Genomic DNA, 15,864 nt, shown 5'->3' with positions numbered 1-15,864 from the left:
TTTTATACCCCAGGATTTACTCTCGAGGTTCTAACCTATTTGGCTTTTGCCAATGGTTTTTACACCCTAAGTTTAGTCGGCACCTTGGATTTCTAACATATTAGGCTTTTGTTGTTTTTTACCCAAAGTTCAATCAATAGCCTCAGATTTCTAACCTATTTTGGCTTTTGCCAAATGGCTTTCTACCAGTGAGTTTCATTGGTTGGTTAGGCTTGCCTGCTTTTTGTTTTAACCTTGATGGGTCTGTACGCATACCTTTTTTAGCACCTTGGAATTCTCTTCCCTGGTTTCACTGATTGGCTTCTAGCTTATCAACCTGCTTCTATGTCTGTCCATGTTAGAGTTCCTTGACCAGCTATTGATTTACTTCCCATGCCTCCACTTAAGGGATTTTCATTTAGAATAAAAGATAAACGCTCAAGCAGCAAAGACTTAATTATATTTCAAATGTCAAAACTCTTATTTAGAATATATAACTAGATAATTGCTCAAGTAATAAGGAATTAATTAAATTGCAGATGCTAGGAGCTTTTTTAAATCATAAACGAGTTAGTATCTTTGGAAACGTAATATTTTTACTTTATCAACATGCAGTTACCAAAAAATCAGTCCTAAATTATGTTATCTACCAAATATGCAATTACCAGAAAATTAAACCTAAACTCTCGTAATTATAAACAACCAAAATTACATAGAAAACTTACCATTGTGTGAAGTAGAAACTCCATATGTTAATAAGTTACTTTTCAAGGTAGCGTAGTAGCATTCTTGTGATATTCGTCGTTTTTTTTATTCTCGCTCTTTTTTTTTACTAGATTCTCATCCCGATGTCCTCTTAATATTATCCTTATCTCCCTAGCGGGAGATTTTGTCGTTGTGGCAGTTGCGGGAAGTTACCTTGGAGTTTTCAACAAATTTCTTAAGGTGACACTTGCGGATGAGATCTTTCTTCGTTTCCTTTAGATCACGATATCTTTTGTCACTCTGTAGATGTCAATCCGGTAATTAGTAAGAATTGTTCAGTCGTCGTACTGTTTGATAGCAGAGAATTTTGACCTTTACAGGGGCTATCTTTTCCATGAGTGTTGAATCTGCCTGGTAGGTAAAGAGACCTGGTCAGTATAAGAGACTTGGTCAGCCGAAGACACCTGGTCTGCAGAAGAGACCTGGTTGACAGAAGAGACCTGGTTTACAGAAGAGACCTGGTCGACCGAAGAGACCTTACTGACGGAAGAGACCTGGTCAGCATAAAAGACCTGGTCGGTCGAAGACAGAGGTTTGGGAAAGAAACCTAGTTGGCAAAAGAAACCTTTCTGGCAGAAGAGACTTTACCGTTGGAAGAGACTTGGTAGGAATAATATTTGCTTGTCAGGTCTTTGCAGTAGCTTTGTTCCTCAGTGGACCTCAGACGGGAGCATATATTGTTTTTCTTTTCTTGGATTTGTTGACTCATTTATCCCTGAGTCTGTTTTGGAATCCGTCGATTTATCTCATCCAAGATGTGTCCTGGAATTTGTTGAATTATTCGTTCTGGGTCCTGTCTCATAACTTATTGCTTTTTTTTTTCCTCGGCTACCTCAGGTAGGGGAAGCCCATAAGTCGTATGACATTTGTCGTTAGAAAGTTGTGGTCTATCTCCAGAATACATGTCGATTTGTTTCTCCTAAGATCTCCTTAAATCTAAGCAGTTATCAGTCATTTCGTCGCCAATCATCTTGACATTTAGATTTTAGTCGTCCCCACAGACAACACCAATTTTTGATGCACAAATGTGACCTTCTATGATTCCGTCAAATCCACACCAATCTTCTAGAATAAAAGGATCAACGAGACTTGCAAAATAAAAGTGCATTAAATTCCGTTTGAGAACTTGTAGATCAACCTGATGGGGTAAAACCCATAGGGTGCAAATGGATCTACAAGCGAAAACGAGACGCCGAAGGAAAGGTACAGACCTATAAGGCGAGACTTGTGGCAAAAGGCTACACACAAAGGGAAGGGGTGGACTATGAAGAAACCTTCTCCCCTGTAGCTAGGCTTAAGTCTATTAGAATACTTTTGTCCATTGCCACATATTATGACTATGAGATATGACAAATGGACGTCAAGACTGCTTTTCTGAATGGCAATCTTGAAGAAAGTATTTATATGTCTCAACCCGAAGGGCTCATAGAACAAGGTCAAGAGAAAAAGGTTTGCAAGCTTAAACGGTCCATATATGGACTAAAACAATCATCTCGATCTTGGAACATAAGGTTTGATACAGCGATCAAATCTTATGGTTTTGACCAAAACGTTGATGAGCCTTGTGTATACAAGAAGATCGTCAACAACACTGTAGCCTTCTTAGTGTTGTATGTGGATGATATTCTACTCATTGGGAATGATGTAGGATACCTTACTGACATAAAGAAGTGGCTAGCGACTGAGTTCCAAATGAAGGATTTGGGAGAAGCTTAGTATGTTCTTGGCAACTTATATCGACAAGATGCTTGCTCGATATTCGATGCAGAATTCCAAGAAAGGTTTATTACCCTTTAGGCATGAAATTCATCTGTCTAAGGAGCAGTGTCCTAAGACACCTCAAGAAGTTGAGGATATGAGACGTATAGCCTATGCTTCACTAGGCCTGACATTTGGTATGCGGTAGGGATAGTCAGTAGGTACCAATCCAACCCAGGATATGATCACTGGACTGCTGTTAAGGGAATCCTCAAGTTTCTTAGGAGAACGAGGGACTACAAGCTCGTGTATGGTGCTAAGGATTTGATCCTTACAGGATACACTGACTCTGACTTCCAAATAGACAAGGATTCAAGGAAATCCACGTCGGGGTCAGTATTCACTCTTAACGGAGGAGCGGTAGTTTGGCGAAGCATCAAACAAGGATGCATCGTAGACTCCACGATGGAGGCTGAGTATGTTGCAGCTTGTGAAGCAGCAAAAGAGGCGGTTTGGCTTAGAAAGTTCTTGACAGATTTGGACGTCGTTCCAAACATGAACTTGCCTGACTGGCGTTATGCTGAACGCACGCACTAAACGTGGTAACAATTCTATAGATGCAAGCGCACACCTGTCAGAGTAATATAAAATGGATGGAGTATCCAAGTATCGATCCTCAAGGACTTCTAAATAATTTCCAAACTCTAAAGTTTTAAAGAATAGTGAATGTTGAAATGAGTGATTCTTGTAAAATGGGAAGTGGTCACAAATAATGGTTTTGGATTTGGGATTTGGACTTATAATGATAAAACCTAGCCCGAATTACTTCAAGTTAGCCAATAAAGAATCAAGGATACGCTAAGGACGATATGCATTTTACTTTAGGAACCAACGACTACGTTTTTCACTTGACTTATGTCTAAGCAAGTTCAAAGTCCTAAGACATTCCCTAATATGTCTATTATGAGAGATATCTTAGTTTTAGGATGGAAATAGTCGCAACCTCGGGTTAAGGTCCTATGTCTAGGCTACTTAACCGGAACCCTTATGTCTAAGGCGCTCCTCTCCTCGGTTTAACCACTCAACAATGCAAATAAGCAACCTTTTCAGTATTGACTTGTTAAGACTTACAGTGGCCTTCTCTAAATCCTAACTTTTTGGAAAAACATGTTGAGCAATGAGTGGAAAACAAAAACACTACTTCTTAGCAACCCTTTTTAAAAATAAAAGGCTAACTATCCATAACCGGGCTAGAGACGGGAATTTAGAAAGACACATGGAAGAAAATACAGCAAGTAAAATGGTTGAAATTGAAATGCATGTGTGAAAAACAAAAGTTAACTAACGGAGAGTTTTGCTCGGGATCGAGAGCTTCACCCTTCTCTTTCAAGCAAGGGGGAGTGTCACGTGCTCTTTCCTCCAAAAACACAATTCTCTTAACTAAAAATAAAGTAAAGGCAAAGTAAAGATAAGCTAAGTGCTGGATTTTTATAAATTTGAATAGGTAGAAAATAACTAAGTAACAACGGAAACAAAACAAAGCTCAATAAAGGAATGTAAAGTGCTCGGGATTTAAAAACTAAAAGCAACTAATGAAAGCAACTCAAAAGTACTTAGAAAGCAACAAAGAAACACTAAGAATGATCAAGAGAAGGAAGCAAGGCTTGATGAATTTGGTGGAGAAGCTGCTGGAATTTATAGTTGTGCAGAATTGGTTAGGTAGGTCCTAAAACGCTGGTGGATCACCCATTTCCAACTCCTTTGATTGACTAAATCGTGCTCAAACTGATAGTGGAACACTTCTTCTACACGTATGCATCGGTTGGAACCACCAAAACGCATTGGAAGATGCGTTTCATTAAGGGCAAAGTTAGAAGAAAACCAGTTTTTCTGCAGCCTCCTAGGCGCCTGGCGCCTCCCATGATGGTTTTTCCGTCTTTTTGCTTCTTTTGATTAATTTGCACTCCCAAATGGTCCTAAAATGTCATAAATACAATATAAGCCAACCACAAACCATCATATATGAATTTTGCATGAATTGGAACTCAAACGACCGAGAAAAAGTCCAAAACAAAGTTAAAACATAGTAAAAAAGCATCTAAAACCTTCTTTTTACGCATGTAAACAAGCGTAATCACTTGCCCATCTCACTTTATTGTGATAACAGTGGTGCTGTGGCAAATTCTAAAGAACCTCGAAGCCATAAGAGAGGCAAACACATCGAAAGGAAGTACCACCTTATACGGGAGATAGTGCAGCGAGGAGATGTGATTGTCACGAAGATCGCTACAGAGCACAATATTGCTGATCCTTTTACAAAGGCACTCACGGCTAAAGTGTTTGAGGGCCATCTAGAAAGTCTAGGTTTACGAGCTTTGTACAGTTAGTCTAGGGCAAGTGGGAGAAATGTAATTGGGTATAGTGTATGCCCTAGTTTATTGTATTTTCCCTTTGCTTTATGATAATGTACACCCCACTCGAGTTTAGTTCAAGTGGGAGTTTGTTGGGTGCGTTGCCCTAAACTCGTAGTTTGTATTTTGTAAAAATAAATGTTTATTTAATAAAGTTTTATTCAATAAATTTGTTGTTGAATCATAGCTTTGCATTGTCCAAAATCCAATAAACTAAACATCCAAGGTTATTTTTTATGTAATCGGGACAGTATATATACTGGGTATATAGTTGATATACGGGGTATATATTTGATATACCCCTGATATATGAATGGATAATGTCCCGTGAATAACCTAAAGGGTCTATAGTATATGGATAAGTCTGGGTATCTTATCCTGGCAACACTATGGATACGGCCCGCTCTGTAAAGGTTACAGACGACTCGATCCAGGTCGTTCGTGTGGAGACATGCGAGTGGGGGTATCCTATACAATGAGTTTGTATAAGACCGGACCGCGAAGTAGGCAATCTTTACATGTAACACCGTTAACTAATAGATTGTCATTTCTTAGGATGACCAGGCAACTCATTCTCAATCCTGAGTGAGTTATGGACTCCTGTCCGTGAGGGCTCGTTCTTTGATCTGTATGGGTGAGAGTGGCCCGAGTCGCCGACTCAACATTCCTACCTTTTTGGGGACGAGACCGAGTGGGGAGCTGGGAACATAACTTCACAAGATGGAATTCACTCCTCCCCGACTTTAGGAGAGTAGATGAGTGTTCCCTTAAATGCTGAATCCGGGACTTGAACAAGGGGCCCCACCCTCTCATTGGCCGAGAGGGACTTCCGGTTATTGGTTGGACCATAACCGGGTTGTTCATTAGAGGAGCAGTGGTGTTTAAGGAGTAAGATGTAACTCAGGGGTAAAACGGTAATTTGACCCAACTTGAGTTACGAACACTCGTGAAGGATTGACTCGTCATTAATGGTCGTATATCCCTTGACACGAAAACATTATGCAATGAGAAGAGTGCAACTGCGAGTCTTTAGTGGAATGACCCGTAGTTAACGAATCTAGATTAACTCGATCAATGAGTTTGATCGATTAATCTTGCATCGTTGGAACTTCGGATCTGTAGGTCTATTAGGTCCCCTTGCTAGCTCATAACGGGTAAAACGAGGATCAAATTTTTTGGAAGAATTTGAATTGTTCAAATTACTTAAGGGATTATATGTATATTGATACATTATAATATATATAGTTAATTGTAAATTATGAGAGATATTTTTGAATGAGATTCAAATAAAATTAATATGAATAAGATTCATATTAAAACTATAGGTTAAAAATAATGTGCATAAGATGAACATTAAAACTAATAGTTAATACGAGAGAAATGTTTTAGAATATGATTCTAATTTTATAATAAATAATTAAGTGTTAATTATTTATGTATATATATATTTATTAATTATTAATTGGATTAATAATTAATTATATTAATTAATTTGATTAATTAATTATATTAATTAATTATATTAATTAATTTGATTAATTAATTAATTATATATTAATTATTATTATATATTATATATATATATATATTAATATTAATATTAATATTAACTCCCCTGCAAAATTGCAGGGGAGTGGGAGGTTTTCTGACGTGGGGAGTTACCCCACGTCACCCTTCTTCTTCTCCAAGTGTTGGAGAATTAGAAAGAAGGTTTCACAGAAAAAAAAAAAAGAAAAAGACTCCCAAGATTTCTCTCAAATTCTCTCAATCTCTCCCTCTCTTCGATCAAAGTGTTACCACAAGCACGATCCTGAGACCCAAGAGGATAGCGAGGAAGATCCAGTGGTGGTGTTCGAAGGGAATTCACTGAAGAAACGTTCTTCAAAGGTTTAAGTTTCCCCTGTTTTTTCCTTCTTTCTATTTCGGTTTTGTGTCCCAAAAATCAGCAATGAAAATCCGCTTCCGCTCCGGGATTCACATCCCTTCAATATATTCGTATTCTATCCAATTTTATTACTAATTTGATTGTTTGTGTCTTTTTAGGCGGCATGATACCCGTGTTCTCTAAATTGTAAGATTCGTTCTTTTTTTTTTTTTAGTGTAACAATCGATCGATGTGAAAGTATATTTTAATAATTTATATGTAATTTAGCACATGATATAAATACAAAGAAAGAAAAGAAATCAAACTTGGAAGGCCTTATTACCATATGGGAGACACCTTTACCCTACATTTATATACTCGAGGTTTCCAATTAGAATCTTGCTTTTAATATCTAATCATAAATTGAGCTTTCCAAAAGGCAACTAATTTTAAATCTTTTTTGTTATCTACTAGAAGAAAGTTAACAATCAGAAGTTTAATGGGGATTCAATATTTCTTCGTCATCTTTTTGGAGAATTTGATTCCTAGCCTTTAAATGCCACCCAAGTTGGCCATCAATTAATATCTTTTTATATATTTTATAAATTGAAGGCAATATGAATTAATTATAAATATATATTCTCTTCTTTTTCTTTCTCTCACTTTAATATATATATATATATATGTTTGACTTTTGATTGTGAAATCATTGCTCAACTTGCATGTCTAGTGCTTGTGCAACAGGTAAATAACACATTAACGTAGATAGTTGTTTATGAGTATGTCGAATTTTAATATATATAAATATAAAAATATAAAAAAAAAAGTTTCAATCCTATTTTAGAATTTTGTTTTATTTTGATACTGTCTTCAAATATTCTATTCTAGTTCTTAAATTTATTTTCGAAAAATTAACTCATTATTAATTTCTTAATTAATTTGATTATTTAACAAAAACATGATATAAACACGTTGTCCTTTGTCCATATTTATCTTCACCAATAGATGCATGGACAAACCAATGTTTGCGTTTGTTAAATGACTAATTATAAATTTAATGATAATGGAATAAAATTTTGGATATTTATAATGGGTAGCTAAATTTGTTGCCATATTTGAAATTTTGACAATCCCATTGGATTTTGTAAATAGGATAAAATATTTGAATTCTTATTTTCAGATTCTTGCTTATTCCAGTTTTATCCTCAAATTTACATCAGTACGTACGTAAAGGTATATTAATTATTATTGATAGACTCCATACTTGGTATATAAATTACTAATATAATTTGATCTATTAAGTATGTAGTACATCAAAGGTACCTTATACAAAAGTATATCACATTTTGATAGTAAATCATTATAATTGATATTACTGTGTATTACGTTAAAGTATACAAGTTTTATAACTAATTTACTTCATACAAGGTATATCACTTATATACTTTGTATAAAGTATATCAACGATAAACTTTGTATATTGATATACCTTGTATGGGTACACAATTTGTGTAGTCTAAAATCTGTTTTTTTTGGGCTTTTTTTTTTATAAACTAGGGCTTTTTCGTCCTTCCATGGTAGATATATGAATTGTGGTATCGTTATAATTGATTTACCTTGATGCATTACATACTAGGTATATTAGTTGTAATTTATTTACTTACTAAGACAAAATTATTTTAGGCAAAGTTCTTGCTATATTTCCTTGAATACTAAAGGTTGGTGTACCACTTGAGTCTTTATTAGATAACTCTAATTAAATGTATCAACAATTATGAAGGACGTCTAATATATTTAAAATGATAACAAGTGTCGAAAGAATCACTTGTTGAATAGTTTCGTCTTGCTCGGAAAAATAATTTTTATGATGTTATCTAATATTTCTAATATGGAGTAAAATTGCACATTAAACCAGAATTCCAAATGAAATTTTAACTTATTTGATATATTCGGTAGCATATTAATTTTTACACGGCACATATTAAATTTGATTTATAATTGAGTTGAATAGCTCATATCAAACACGAGCATAAACTTAATTCAGTGGTAATTGACACATATATCTTACTTAGAGGTCATTAGTTGGAATCTCCTGCTCCCATTCCCTCCATTCCCTTAGGAAAAAAAAAGATTAACAAAGTACAAGTAACTCTAATTGAAATTTAAAAGAAAGGTGATGTGGAAAAATGTCTCCAGCCGTTCATTAATTTTGGGATGGTAACCCAACAATGTGTCTCCCACCACTCCTTTGTGTCTAACATATGGTCCAAATTAAATATTGATTCAATTTTTTGGTAACTTTTAAATCTTAAATAGTTAATTCGTTCTTTTGAAAAATTAAAAGGGTTATCCTATTCAGTAATTGGTCTCTAAAAGTGAAAAGATGAAGTGATATCAACAAAAACTTTTCATTTAGTAACTTTATTATTTTCCCTCTCATAAAAGTGGAGTGATTATTTTTTTCAACCGAGGTAATTTACAAGGATTTCGCGTATAGGATTTTCTTTTTATATTATATTATATTATATATATATATATATATATTTTTTTTGTGTGTGGGTTTAAAAAAAAATGTTGCTTTTTTTTGTCCATATTTCTTTATTGTGTATACCTTGCTAAGGTTATGCGGTTTTGGCAAAATATTATTAGAAGAGCAATTATCCCACTCTCTCATTGGTATAGTTTGGAGTGGACTTGGAGTGCTATAAAAGAGTTCATGACTTTAGGTTCTATTCATTGCAATTGAAACATTTTTCGCATGGTGGTATATTAACTGTAGTTGTTATTTTTCTCATGGTGGTATATTAACTGTAGTTGTTTGGGTGGTATAAAGCTTTTTAGGCTGTGATTGTAATAATTGAGGCCGAGGAGAAAACTTTATAATAATTTTTACATAGTAAATTTTCCTTGTCGGTAAATTTTCAATTATTTACTGCGTACTCGTGTAGTGTAGTTAGGGAGGCTTTTTCCATCAGGCTCAACCACCTCAGCTTCGAGGCCTTAGTGGTCGGCTCAGCTTTGCCACCTTAGCCTCTTGGCTGGCCTTCGCGGTTGGCTCGATGGCTCATCTTGATTGACCCGATGAGTTGACCGAATCTTTCCTTCAACTTGCCATGGTTAGTAGTGTCGTTCCCTTCAAGCCTTCTTTTAGTTGAAATTGGTTTGGTAAAATTCACTCAGGTAACAATTACCATACTATGACCTTTTTCTTTTCAAGCATATTAGGTTTGTTTTAAAATAATATAATACAGTGAGACGGAAATTCAAATCTTGAACCTATATGAAGATATTTATCAAGGAGTTGGTGACGGAGATATTAAAGACAATGGAATTTCATGTATCTCACACAATGATATGATAATATTGTCTACTTTTAGTAAAAGCCCTCGCGGCTTTGATTTTAGTTTTACTCAAAAGGGCTTCATGCCAAAGGATGTCTTTCATTTCTTTCCCTTATCCAATCACGGTACCATGAGAAGACTTTGATCAGATTACAATTTGGAAAAATATCGTTTGAACCTTAAAAAACCTAATCAAAGAAAATGTCAAAACGTTGATATTTATATAATAAAAGGTTTTAATTTTTTTTACGTCATTTCTCAATTTTATCCCTAATATTTTAAAAGCTCTAATTTAATATTTTATGTATTGATTTTTTTTCTTAATCAAATTCTTGACCATTGGAAAAAATTAAAATCTATTTACAAAATGATACGTGACGTTAAAATATACTTTATGAATTTAATTAGAAAGGTTCTATGTTTTAATTTGATAAAATAGGACATGACGGGTCAGAAAATAAAATAAGAAACTACCTACTTCAAATAGTACAATGTCTTTTTGTAGTTCAACATATATTACAAAAATATACTCAATACATCCATTAAAAATACTGTTGTATTGATAATTAAGAACGTCATTAAAATTTTAAATTTAATTATGGACTTATGCACCATCGCTTCTTTCACTATTTAATGAGTTTAGTAACACTGAGGACTTAAAAAATAAAAAATAAAAAATCTATAGGCAGAGAATGAAAGTAAGGTATTATAGAGATTAGCCACGTAGCTAAGCAATAATTGACATCTATCTTCAATCAACACCACAAAAAAAATGAGCTTCAGCGACGAAAACGGTATCGTCGCTAAGCGCGTCACATGAAAGTCGTCGTCAGTGGACGCGCCCGATAAGGCTAGTGTCGCTGACCTCATTTTTGTCGCTAAGTTCAGCGACGAAAAGGTTTTCATCGCCAGATAGCGACGAAACCGTTTTCGTTGTTGGTACTAACGACAAAAATCTTTTTCATTGCTGATTTTACGGTAATTTATTTTCGTCGCTAGAATGATATTGTGACGATATATTTCGTCGCTATTTATTTATTATATTTTCTTTTACTTGTACGCTTTTTTCTTTGTTCTTGTGACATTATGCGATTTCGTCGCTAAATACAGCGACGTTTTCATTATTTCGTTGCTAAATAAAAATTAAACTTCAATATTATCAGTATTGCTATATTTCCTGCAATTATAACAATTACGATAAATGATAATAGAAATAGTAAATCACACTAAAGTTTAAAATTAAACATAGTGTAAATACAAAATATTCAAACTTGAAAAGCAAAACATATGTCATGTATTATAATATAAGTTTTTTTTCTCATTGATCTAATGTAATAACAGCGACAAGTTTACCGAATCTTCGAGCATAACACAATTTCACGATCATTAGGGATTATGTTTCAATCCTACACAAATAATTTCATGTCTTCAATGTTTTTGACCTTAAAAATACATCGAAAATCAAAATGATAATATATAATATAACAAGCTACACATGAACATATTCATGAAAACATATTTATATTCAAGCTCCAACAACAAACTTAACAACATTCTAACAACTATATAACAAACTTTATATTCACAAGTTTCAAGCTCCAATAGTAAACATAAACCACATTCATATTTTTCAAACTTCAACACAAACTTCATATTCATAAGTTTTAAGACCCAACAATAAACATAAATCAGTTTAAACTCTTAACAAAATTCTCATTTAAAAGTGCCTCCAACAACTCTATCACAAACTTCATATTCACGAGTTTCAAGTTCTAACAATAAACATAAAACATAAAACATAAACCACATCCATATCTTTCATAGTTCAACAATAAAATATCAAACACATCCAAGAGTTTAAATTCCGACAAAATCATCATTCAAAAGCTCCCCTCCATATCTCAAGAACTATATAACAAATTTCATATTCACAAGTTTCAAGCTCCAACAATAAACATAAACCACATCCATATCTTTCAAACTTCAACAATAAAACATCAAACACATCCAAGAGTTTAAACTCCAACAAAAATTCTCATTCAAAAGCTTCCCCCCATACTATACTCAAAATCAATAACTTCACAAAAATACATATTCAATACCAAACACATAAAGTCAAACACAAAGAAATTCAAATTGTTCGTACCTTGCTCAACGATGAACTTCCTCTTCCTCCTCAAAAGCTATTGAGAATTTCTACCATCTGGCTAAATCTTCTCTCATATTCCTATCGTTGCATATCAAGTAAGTCTTGTGTTGACCTTGATTGTTGTTCAGCCTGCAAATGTTGCGCCTCTAATAATCCCTCTCGTTGGCTCCGTAATAATTCTTCATTTCTTGCAACTTTGGCGTCCAATGTCAGAACGTATTCTTGTGAGCATCCTGCAGACGCTTTTTTTACTGGGTGGCTTCGGACCATATCTCATCCCTTTAAGGTATGATGATATTTTCCCGAGGGCTATCTCCATATCATCTTCTTCACTTAATTCTCGGCCTTATTCTTTTGCCTTTTCTACTAATTCCACCATTTTGTTCTACACAAACAAATATATTAGCTAGAATTATGAATAGATATTACCACTAAATTTATATCATCAGATTAGTACTTACATATGCATTTTGAGCAGCTTCATTGGTCCAAGCCTTTGTTGGATCACAATGTGTCGCGTAAAAAAGCTCAAAGAGGCTCAAATATATCTCATCTTCTTTTTTTATAGCATCATATTATTAACAATAATGAGAGGCAAAACATATAACAAACTACCATAAATCACAAGTTCATATCTTATCTTCTCGATGTGAGAGAAATGATTTCGGTCCAGTGCGATGATTAAATGGAAGTTTACTTCTACTTGCTTTGTTTTTCGCTGATTTTGCCTACAGAAACAAGATATATCATTTATTCTATACATGAATAATAATAATATTCAATTATTAGTTACCTTCGATGCAGTAGTCTCTCATTTATTGCATAGCATGTTCCAATCATTCTGTTGAATTCTTCCATATGGGCATGGTCGAGCCATTGTTGGATCTTCAAACCCACGATAGTATCTATGTAAAAAGCACCGATAGTCTTTGTAGTGCGTCCCTATCTCATACTTGATATAATCCACATGATGACAAATAGTGATGTCGACCTCAAATTTACTCTACACATGTAAACAAATAAAATTAAGGAAATATCACATTCATGTTAAACAACTATGCCATAAAGAGAATAGTGTTATTATAACTATCTTACCAAAAAATGTTGAATAATGTTATTATAAACATTGTCTGGGATGTCCTTTTTATTCCGTATTTCTAACGGAACATTCCAACATGTCAAACGACCAATTTCACTGTTGAATAGGCTTGCTAGATATCCAACAAGTTTGACTGCTTCTTCAGTCCATGAAATTGGTATGGTATTACCTTTATTTTCATCTATTAGCTTATCTAAGACCACTAGAGATTCTCTACGAACTTCTGGTTCTTCATCAGCGTCGCTATCTGACGACATTGTTCCTGCAAAATTTTAAACAAAAATTATCACACTCATAATACTTTATCACAATTATATTGCATAACATTGAAACGATCTTTCATATACCAATCAATCGCTTTCTTCCACATCGTCTTCTTGTAATGATGTTTTATCATCTTCCCATTCTTCCTCATCTTCATCTTCTTCCACCTCAAATATGTCTTCTTCTATTTCCTCATCGAAATCTAATACCATCTCGAGACTACCATTATTGTCGGAAATTACAATCTGTTCTATATCGTATCTATGAAATGTATGTGTTTCGAGATCCAGTTCTTCAACTTCACACTGATTTATAACTTATTATTGTAAGTCAACTTCTTCTACCTCAGGCGCATCCCATAAATGTCTATGTTCAACTTTTTGAACTACTTTCCATCCACTACCTAACTTGAGAACTTCAACGTAAAATATTTGTGCTTGGGAGACAAGTATGAATGGTTCGTCCTTATACCACAAATAACACGTGTTTATGCTCGTAAAATGATGGTCCTGACGAATACGATTATTCTTAGAATTCGTATTATACCAATCACACATGAATAATAGAACTCGTTTTCTATTAACGTATCTCAACCGATAACTTATTTAATGACACCGTAGAAATCAGATAACTCAGTGTTATGTCCATTGATAACACAAACTCCATTATTATTTTGTGTTATGCATCTATCATCTCGATCTATCGAGTTAAATCAAACTCCATTCATAATACACCCATTATATGAACGAGTTCAAATATCAGGACCACATGCTAGTGTATTCAACTCATGCACAACAACATCCGACTTTGAAGAAGCTTGGGATCTTATCTACACACATATTTTACAAAAGCAAAAGTCAAAGAAATAGTGAATCATACTAAATAGTTCCTATAGAAAATTTTCATATAGTAAAACTCACTTTTCTTTTGAACCATTCTGGAAATAGTACTTCATACAACTTGGCTAAATTACCATTGTGTTCTCATTGTAACTCTAATTCGTGTTCTCTGTGATACGATATCAATAATCAATCATCTTTGAAATAGATTTATCCAATTTGAGTACAAGAAACTTCATACCGTCTATATGGATCCACTGCTTCACAATTGGATAGAACATACCAATGTGTCATTCGTAGCTCAGCAGGCGATAATTCATTCAGTTGTGAACCACCGATTGGACGTAAATTTTGTGAGAATACAGGAAGATGTGCCTTTGAGTCTTTTAGGTCCACCATGTCATCATTTCGAATGGGCTTTGGTTTCGATTCGATCGAGGTACATTGAACAAAATGTCAATGTTTCATTCGCAATGATAGCTTCTGCTATAGAACCTTCAGGTCGAGGTTTATGTTTCACATATTGTTTCATTGTCGTCAAACTCCTATGAACTTATGTGATATTAATTAGTTATATCACTAAATATCATTTGTAACTATATATATAAATAAAGGTGTATACCTCTCAATCGGATACATCCAGCTATAACCGACAGGTCCTACTAGTTTGGCTTTTTCAGGCAAGTGAACAGCTAGATGAAGCATAACATCGAAAAACACTGGACGGAATATTCTCTCAAATTTGCCTAGAATCAATACAATTACATCTTGCAACTTATTCAACGTCTTAACTTTCAATGTATTTGCAGTCAATTCTTTGAAGAAATTTGACAATTCTGCAATAGCCCCACTAACATCATTGGGCAAAAATGGACGAACCCCAACTAGTAAAAGCCTTTGTAGTAACGCATGTGAGTCGTGACTTTTCAAGCCATATATTTTTCCGTCTTTACCGCTGACACATCTCGATATGTTCGATGCAAAAGTATAAGGGAATTTGACAGTTTTCAAAAAGCTACGAAACTTTTTCTTTCATCTGTTGTTAAAGTGTAGCTAGCATACGGTTTCAAAAATTTGTTCCCGACTTGTAGGAGATGTAATTCTTTACGTATGTTCAACTTCATTAAATTCTTACGTGCTTTATCTGTGTCCTTTGTTTTCCCTTCAATATTTAATAATGTGCACATGACATTATCACTAATATTCTTCTCGATGTGCATGATATACAGTTTGTGTCGAATTTTGAGATTTGACCAATATGGTAACTCAAACAATATGCTTCTCTTCACCCAATTAAATTCATTATGAAGTCCTTTCTGTTTCCAAAGTAAAACGTTGATATTTTTCTCAAGTGGTAGAAAAACAATGGAATCTAACTGGTGGACGACATCCAATCCAGAAAAATGTCGTGGTGCAACTCAATTTTCTATTTTTCCATTGTATTGTTGCTTTTTC

The sequence above is a fragment of the Momordica charantia genome (assembly GCF_013281855.1).
Source record: "Momordica charantia cultivar OHB3-1 chromosome 7 unlocalized genomic scaffold, Mcharantia_2.0 BLBB01000007.1, whole genome shotgun sequence".
Taxonomy (NCBI): Eukaryota; Viridiplantae; Streptophyta; class Magnoliopsida; order Cucurbitales; family Cucurbitaceae; genus Momordica; species Momordica charantia.
This window is presented reverse-complemented; position numbering follows the sequence as displayed.